Raw genomic sequence first — 8,124 nt, forward strand, 5'->3', positions numbered from 1 at the left:
AGTCGCATCTGCGACCATTCATTAAACAGCAATTTCAGCACCTGCAATCTACCTTGCGCAGATGCGGTGCCATTTCTGCGGTGCCTGGGCCGCATCTGTGGCCAATCCTAAAATGCCTCAGACCGCACCTGCGATCCTCCAAGCGCATTTGCAGTGCCGCACCTGCGGTCACATTCACGCAGGTGCGGTTATGACAGGTTCAACCGAACTCCAAATTTTCCTAAGTCCAATTCAACTTTCGTTAAGCACCCGAAACTCACCCGAGGCCCCCGGGACCTCAACCAAACATGCCAACCAATCCTAAAAAATCATACGAACTTATTCCAACCATCGAATCACATCAAACAATGCTAATACCACAATTCACTCTCCAATCCAAGCCTAAAGATTTCCAAAACTTCCAAATTTCGCTTTCGATCAAAAAGTCTATCAAACCTCGTCCGAATGACCTGAAATTTTGCACACACGTCCCAAATTACACAACGGACCTACTCCAACTTCCGAAATTTCATTCCGACCCTGATATCGAAATCTCACTATCGAATCGGAAACTTCAAAAATTCAACTTTCGGCATTTCAAGCCTAAATAAGTACGGACCTCCAAAACACAATCTGAACACGCTCCTAAACCCGAAATCACCCACCGAAGCTAACGGAACTAACAAAATTCCATTTTGAGGTCGTCTTCACACTGTTCTGACTACGGTCCAAATTCTAAAACTTAAACTCTCATTTAGGGACAAAGTGTCCCAAAACTCTCTGAAACTCCAAATAAATCCTCCCGGCAACTCACAATGGCAGAAACAAACACGGGGAATGCCGTTAATAGGGGATCAGGGCATTAATTCTTAAAACGACCGGCCGGGTCGTTACAATTCATTTGACCATTTGGCCCTTACAATAAATCCTACCTATCGAGACCCTTCTATCACGAACTAATTTCCTTGCTAAAGTCGATATTCGAGGGTAATGCCCCCCAGTATTCGAGGTTGATTATAGAGAGAAACCTCAGATACTGTTGATGCGATCCTTAACACCGATTTATGACCGGTCTTCTATTCTATGTTAGCACGATTCATTGTAGCCTCATTAAAAACCTTGCCAGAAAACCCATTTGGGACAAAATCGGTTCAAGGGAAAAAGAGTGCAATGCATGCTTTCAGACCTAAAACTTTGTACGGCTCCTTGTCAGTCACATGCAAATGTTAGTTCAAAATTTAAATAAAAGAAAACGAATGGGTAGTACCTTAGCAATAGTATCGTTTTAGGTGAGTTACATTCCAATTGCTCAGTAGTCATTCACCGTTCATCATTCCGAGCTTATAGGATCCTTTCCCGGTGACCTTGAGAATTAGGTACGGTACTTCCCAGTTCGGACTCAACTTCCCTTTATTCGGATTTCGGGTGTTCAGCATGACCTTAATTTGAACTAAGTCCCCAATATTGAAGTATCGAATGTTGGTCCTTTGATTGTAATACCTCTCAATCCGTTGTTTTTGGGCAGCCACCCGGACCAGTGCGGCTTCGCGGCTTTCGTCTAATAGCTCTAGGCTTGTACTCATGGCCTCGTCATTCGATTCCTTTGTTGCGTATCGAAATCTGACACTTGGTTCACCGACTTCAACCGATATTAGAGCTTCGACGTTGTAAACTAGTGAGAACGGGGTGGCCCCGGTACTGGACTTTGAGGTTGTGCGGTATGCCCATAGGACTTCGGGTAAGATTTCCTTTCATTTTCCTTTGGCGTCAGCTAACCTTTTTTTAAAGGTTTTGGAGTATGGTTTTGTTGGTCGATTCGGCTTCTCCGTTCCCACTAGGGTGATAAGGTGCAATTAAGATTCTTTTGATCTTATGATCTTCGAGAAACTTGGTCACTTTGCTGCCAATAAATTATTTCTCGTTGTCACATACGATTTCGAATGGCATTCCGAACCGACATACGGTGTGGTCCCAAATGAAGTCGATGACTTCTTTCTCCCTGACTTTCTCGTACGCTTGTGCTTCAACCCACTTAGAAAATAGTCAGTCATAAATAAGATAAATTGAGACTTACCCCGTGCCCATGGAAGAGGGCCAATGATGTCCATTCCCCACTTCATGAATGGCCATGGTGACAAGACTGAATGCACCAGTTCCCCGGGTTGGTGAATCATCGGAGCATGTCTTTGGAATTCATCACATTTTCGTACGAACCCCTTCGCATGTTCTTCCATGTTGATCTAGTAATAGCCGTCTATAATTACCTTTCTAAACAATGATTCGGCGCGTGAATGATTTCCCCAGGTGCCCTGGTGAACTTCTCTCAGAACGTACTCGGTATCTCCCGGTCCCATACATATTGCTAAGGGCCATCGAACATTCTTCTGAACATGGTTCCGTCCTCGGACAAGCTGAATTGGGTTGCCTTTGTGCGCAAGGCCCTCGATTCTTTTGGATCTGAGGGTAGTTTCCCCGTCTTCAAATACTCTACGTATTTATTTCTCCAATCCCAAGTTGCGCTTGTGGAGTTTATTTCAGCGTGACCTTCTATTACCGATCTCATGAGCTGTATGACTGCCCCCGAGTTGAGATTATCTTCTTCGACAGACGACCCTAAGTTTGCAAGGGCATCGGCCTCGCTATTTTGATCTCGAGGTACGTGCTTCAAAGTCCACTCTTTGAATTGATGCAATGTTACCTGCAAACTTATCTAGGTACCTTTGCATTTGTTCTTCTCTGACTTCGAACGTTCCATTAACTCGGTTCACCACAAGGAGGGAATCGCACTTAGCTTCGATCACCTTCGCCCCCAAGCTATTGGCCAGTTCGAGACCTGCAATTATGGCCTCATATTCGGCCTCGTTGTTAGTCAATTTCACAGTTCTAATAGATTGTCTAGCTACATTGTCTATGGGTGGCTTCAGTACGATACAACGTCCGTACCTCTTTACGTTCGAGGCATCGTCCGTAAAGAGGGTCCAGATTCCTAAAGATGTTCCCGAGTTAACCAACAACTTTCTTTCGATCTCGGGTATTAGGGCCGGCGTAAAGTTGGCGACGAAATTTGCCAAAATTTGAAACTTAATGGATGTCCGGGGTCGATATTCAATATCATATCCGCTGATTTCTATGGCCCATTTGGCCAATCTGATAGAAAATAGCGTCTACCAAATTGTATAGAGAACCGAGTTCTCTATCAGTTCCAACTATAAGCAACAGACTGTCAGTATAGGGAATGAGGTTCTCTATTTGTTTCCACAGTAAATCGGCAGTAAATAAAGAACACATAGGAATTATACGTGGAAAACTCCCAGCTCAACGGGATTAAAAACCACGACCTACCCTTGTAGGATTTCAACTTCATTACTGAGCAATCTTTAGATTACAACCTATTGTAACCTAGGAATTAACCTCTTAATCCCTCACTAACTTGTAACTACACTATTACATGCCACTTTGTAATAACTCTATTACAAAGACTTAATCACTCACTAACTTGTAACAACACTATTACAAGCCACTTTGTAATAACTCTATTACAAAGACTTCACAACTCGACTAACTCTAGCAAAGACACAAACACAAGGGTTTATGATTTACAAAGGGTTTCCTACACAATGCTTCTAACTAAGCTAAGTAGGAATCACAAGTAAAGAACAAAATAACCAAAAACTCAACAAACCTAAGGACTTAAGATATCTTCAATCTTTGGATCTGGTCCTTGAGGTTGCAGTAGCTTTGTTCTTGAGAGATGTGGTGGCTAGCACTTGAGAGAATATTTTCCTTTTGATTTTCAAGTGTTCAAATGATTGTGTTTTACCTCCCTTGTTGTTAAAAATACATATGTGACCTCACATACAATGATGTAAGCAAGGTAGGTAAAAAGCTTTCTGCAGAAAGGTGACTGCTGCATTATTCCTGCACTGTAGCGTGTGCAGGCAGCACTTTCCAGTTGGAGAGTTGACTTCGTACAGTCACCTCGGGAACCGGTAGGGACCTGTTAGCTCAACTGTTCCATCGACTCTTAAGAGTTGAGCCATATCCCAAACTGGAACATTGTGATCTTAAAGCCTTGAGAATATTTGAAGCTGTAGAGTTGACTATACGACGACCAGGGGAGCTGATCCATATATGTTCCCTCTGCTGTTCCCTTATCTGATTTCGTTGAGAATTGAACCAGACATCTGACTGGTTACGCTGAACGCAAGAGAACTAATTGTATCAGGTTCCTTATCTGTTTCTCTCATGAAGTTTGTCAAATCATCAAAACAAAAGACGCATAACTTATCACAATCATCCTGAGAGTTTGGTTTTATGCATTATGTTTCACAACTGGTAAGTTGTCACAACACATATAGGATGGCACTGAAAATACGGTTTCATTTTCCTAGAGGCGCTTAGCAAAGCGAGCGCCTATTTTTCTAGGTGAGGATATCTAGTTTCGGCCTCACCTAAGGTCCTACTAACATAATAAATTGGAAATTACGTACCTTGTTCTTCCCAAACGAGGACTCCACTTATTGCTATTTTCGATACTACCAAATACAAGTATAGTTGTTCGTCTACCCTTGGCGTATGAATTAGTGGTGGGCTCGATAGATATTGCTTAAGTTCTTCCAAGGCTCATTGGCATTCCGGGGTCCATGTGAAGTTGTTTTTCTTCTTTAGTAACGAGAAAAATTGGTGGCTCTTATCGGAGGACCTCGAGATGAATCGCCCCAGGGTGGCGATGCGCCTGGTTAGCCTTTGCATGACCTTCACGTTGTCCAATACCGTGATATCCTCTATAGCTTTGATCTTGTCGGGGTTGATCTTGATTCCTTGGTTGGATACCATGAACCCGAGAAATTTACCTGATCCGATTCCGAAGGTGCATTTTTTCGGATTCAGCTTCATGTTGTACTTCTTCAATATACTGAAGGTTTCCTACAAACGCTTTAAATGGTCCTCTGCTCGCAGGGACTTAACTAACATATCGTCATTGTAAACTTTCATGGATTTCCCTATTTGTTCTTTGAACGTCCGGTTTACTAGGCCTTAGTAAGTGGCACCGACATTTTTTAATCCAAATGGCATTATGTTATAGCAGTATGTTTAGTGATGAATGAGGTCTTCTCCTGATCATTCGTATTTGGTTGTACCCGGAGTAGGCATCGAGAAAACTGAGGATCTCGTGGCCGACCGTGGCATCGATCATGCAATCGATGTTAGGCAAAGAGAAAGAGTCCTTGGGACATGCCTTATTTAGATCTTTATAATCTACACACATTTTCAGTTTGTTCCCTTTTTTGGGGAATACTACTATGTTTGCTAACCATTACGGGTATTTGACTTCCCTAACGGACCCTATTTTAAGGAGTTTAGTTACCTCGTCCTTGATGAAAGCATGTTTGATCTCGGACTGGGGTCTCCTTTTCTGCTTGACCGGATGGAATTTTGGGTCTAGGCTCAGCTTGTGAGTGGTGATCTTCGGTGGGATCCTTGTCATGTCGAGATGGGACCAAGCAAAACAATCTATGTTAGCTATGAGAAATTGAATGAGTTTTTTCCTGAGCTCGGAGGTTAACCCCGTGCCCGGGTATAACTTTCGATCGGGTAGACGCTCGATCAATGTGACTTTCTCCAGCTCTTCAAATGTTGATTTTGTAGCAGCGGAATCATCGGGTACTATAAAAGATCTGGGAACCCCGTAATCATCATCTTCGTCAGTCCCTTGTTTATTCGATTGGGTCGTGGCTGGTGTCGATAATTGCTATTTAGTTTCCCACTTTGTGTTCGAACTTGGTTCCTTTGATGTTGTTAGTGTTGATACCGGAATCACTTCTTCGACTGCAAACATTTCCTTTGCAGCCGGTTGCTCCCCGTAGATCGTTTTAATCCCTCCCGGCGTTGGGAATTTTAGCACCTGCTGAAGGGTCGAGGGTTCTTCCCTCATGTTGTGAATCCATGATCTCCCGAACAGGGCGTTGCACCTCGTGTCCCCTTAGATCACATAAAACTTGGTTTCCTGGATGGTCCCGACAACGTTCACTGGTAACGTTATTTCTCCCTTAGTAGTTTCACAAGCAATATTGAACCCGTTTAGCACCCGAGCTTCAGGCACGATTTGGTCCTGTAGGCCGAGTTGTTCTACGACCCTCAATCGATTGATGTTGGGCGAGCTACCTGGATCAACTAGCACACGTTTAACTCAAGATTTATTAAATAGTACAGATATTACCTGTGCATTGTTGTAGGGTTGCATGATTCCTTCTACATCCTCGTCGCTGAAAGACAAAGTTCCTTCTAGTATGTAATCTCGAGTCTGCTTCTCCCTCGTGATGATGGATACTTTGGTGCGTTTTAACATCGGACCTTAAAGGATATCGACCCCTCCGATGATCATGTGGATGACGTGTTGAGGTTCTTCTTGCTCGATTTGTTTATTGGAGTCCCTATTTCTGAAATGATTCTTGGCTCGGTCACTCAAGAATTCTCAAAGATGCCCATTGTTGAATAACCAGCCTACCTCCTCCCTCAATTGTCGGCAATCTTCTATTATGTGGTCGTGAGTGCCATAATATTTGCACATTTGGTTTGAGTCCCTTTGGGCTGGGTCGGATTGTAGAGGTCGAGGCCATTTGGTATCTTTGATGCGTCTGATAGCTGATACGACAGCAGTAGCATTTACGTTAAAGTTATATTTTGACACCCTCGGTGCTTCTTTGGGTCAGATAGGCCTGTCGAAACCATTCTTGCTCATGAGTCCCCGATTGTTCTGGCCTAGGTCGTTACTTTTTTCACTTCGTATAGAACTCCGTCCGGACCCATTGCCTTTTCGATCCTCATTGTACGGCTGGTATCGATCCCTGTTCGACCTTGGTTCACCATCAAAATCTCTCTTGACTCGTCGAAGGCTCTAATAGGATAAACGGACCCAAAAGGAGCCCCACGTTGGTCATCTTCGACTCTGATCTTCGATTGATATCGGTCATGCACATCAGCCCAAGTGACAGCCGAATATTCTATCAGATTTTGTTTTAGTTGCTGTGAAGCCACCGAACTTTGATCATTAAGTCCTTGGGTAAAAGTTTGAACGACCCAGTCATCAAGGACCTTTGGCAGGTCAGCTGTTTCATTTGAAATCGAGATACGAACTCTCTGAGCATCTCATTATCATTTTGCCTTACTTTGAAGAGGTCCGATTTCCTGATTTTGACCTTTATAGCCCCAGTGTGTCCCTTCACAAAAGAGTATGCAAGCATAGCAAATGAGTCAATAGAATTGGGCGGTAATTTGTGATACCATATCATGGCTCCCTTGGACAGGTGATCACGCCCAACTCTAGTCCTAAAAAGGATAAGCGGTCGCTGCAAATATAATCCGGTCTAAAAGTCCGGAGTCGAATCCCACAGAGAACTAAGGCTTAGCTGTATCTGTTTAATATCACCAAGAAGACAAGATTGAAAATAAATAAACAGCTGAAAACTAACTATGCTTGATTTGTAAACAATTGGAATGGGTCTAAGGTAATGGTTTTCCCCGTAGTTTATTTCCTTGGTTTTATGTTTCTTATAGCGTTGACTTAGTTGCCTCTATCAATCATGAACTCTCCAGCTATCATAAATCTCTCTCAAGCAATTATGATAATTTACTAGACGCACTCTCTCAAGCTACGCTAGCAAGATTCGCATTACAGTTCACTTAGATCGCACCCGAGGTATCGTTATCTCTAATCCAACCTCTAAACCCTCGGTTATGACTCTCGCCTATACTCCGGGAGTGATGTTGTTCAAACAACTACCTAAATATGCACTCTCTCTCAAGCAGATAGATAATAAATATGAACGGCTAATTGAGGATCCTTTCAATTAACCACAATCAAAATATAGTTGAACAAATAGAGATTAAACTAATTCAAAACTATATTAATATAACAACCAAATCATCCCCAACGGGTTCCATCAAAACCCTAGAAAACGAATTAGCTATTCATAATAGTATGTAAAACTACAATACTAAAAATCATAACCAACAATGAAAAAATAGGAAGAAGAAGGAAAAACTCGTTGAAGAATTCTGCGCCTTGCTCCTATTGTGTTCTTGACTCCTTAGGTCGAATCTCCGGTCTCCTTAGCCTCCTTAGGTCTAAATTATGTCAAAAGT

Source organism: Nicotiana attenuata, unplaced genomic scaffold (genome assembly GCF_001879085.1).
Source record: "Nicotiana attenuata strain UT unplaced genomic scaffold, NIATTr2, whole genome shotgun sequence".
Lineage (NCBI taxonomy): Eukaryota > Viridiplantae > Streptophyta > Magnoliopsida > Solanales > Solanaceae > Nicotiana > Nicotiana attenuata.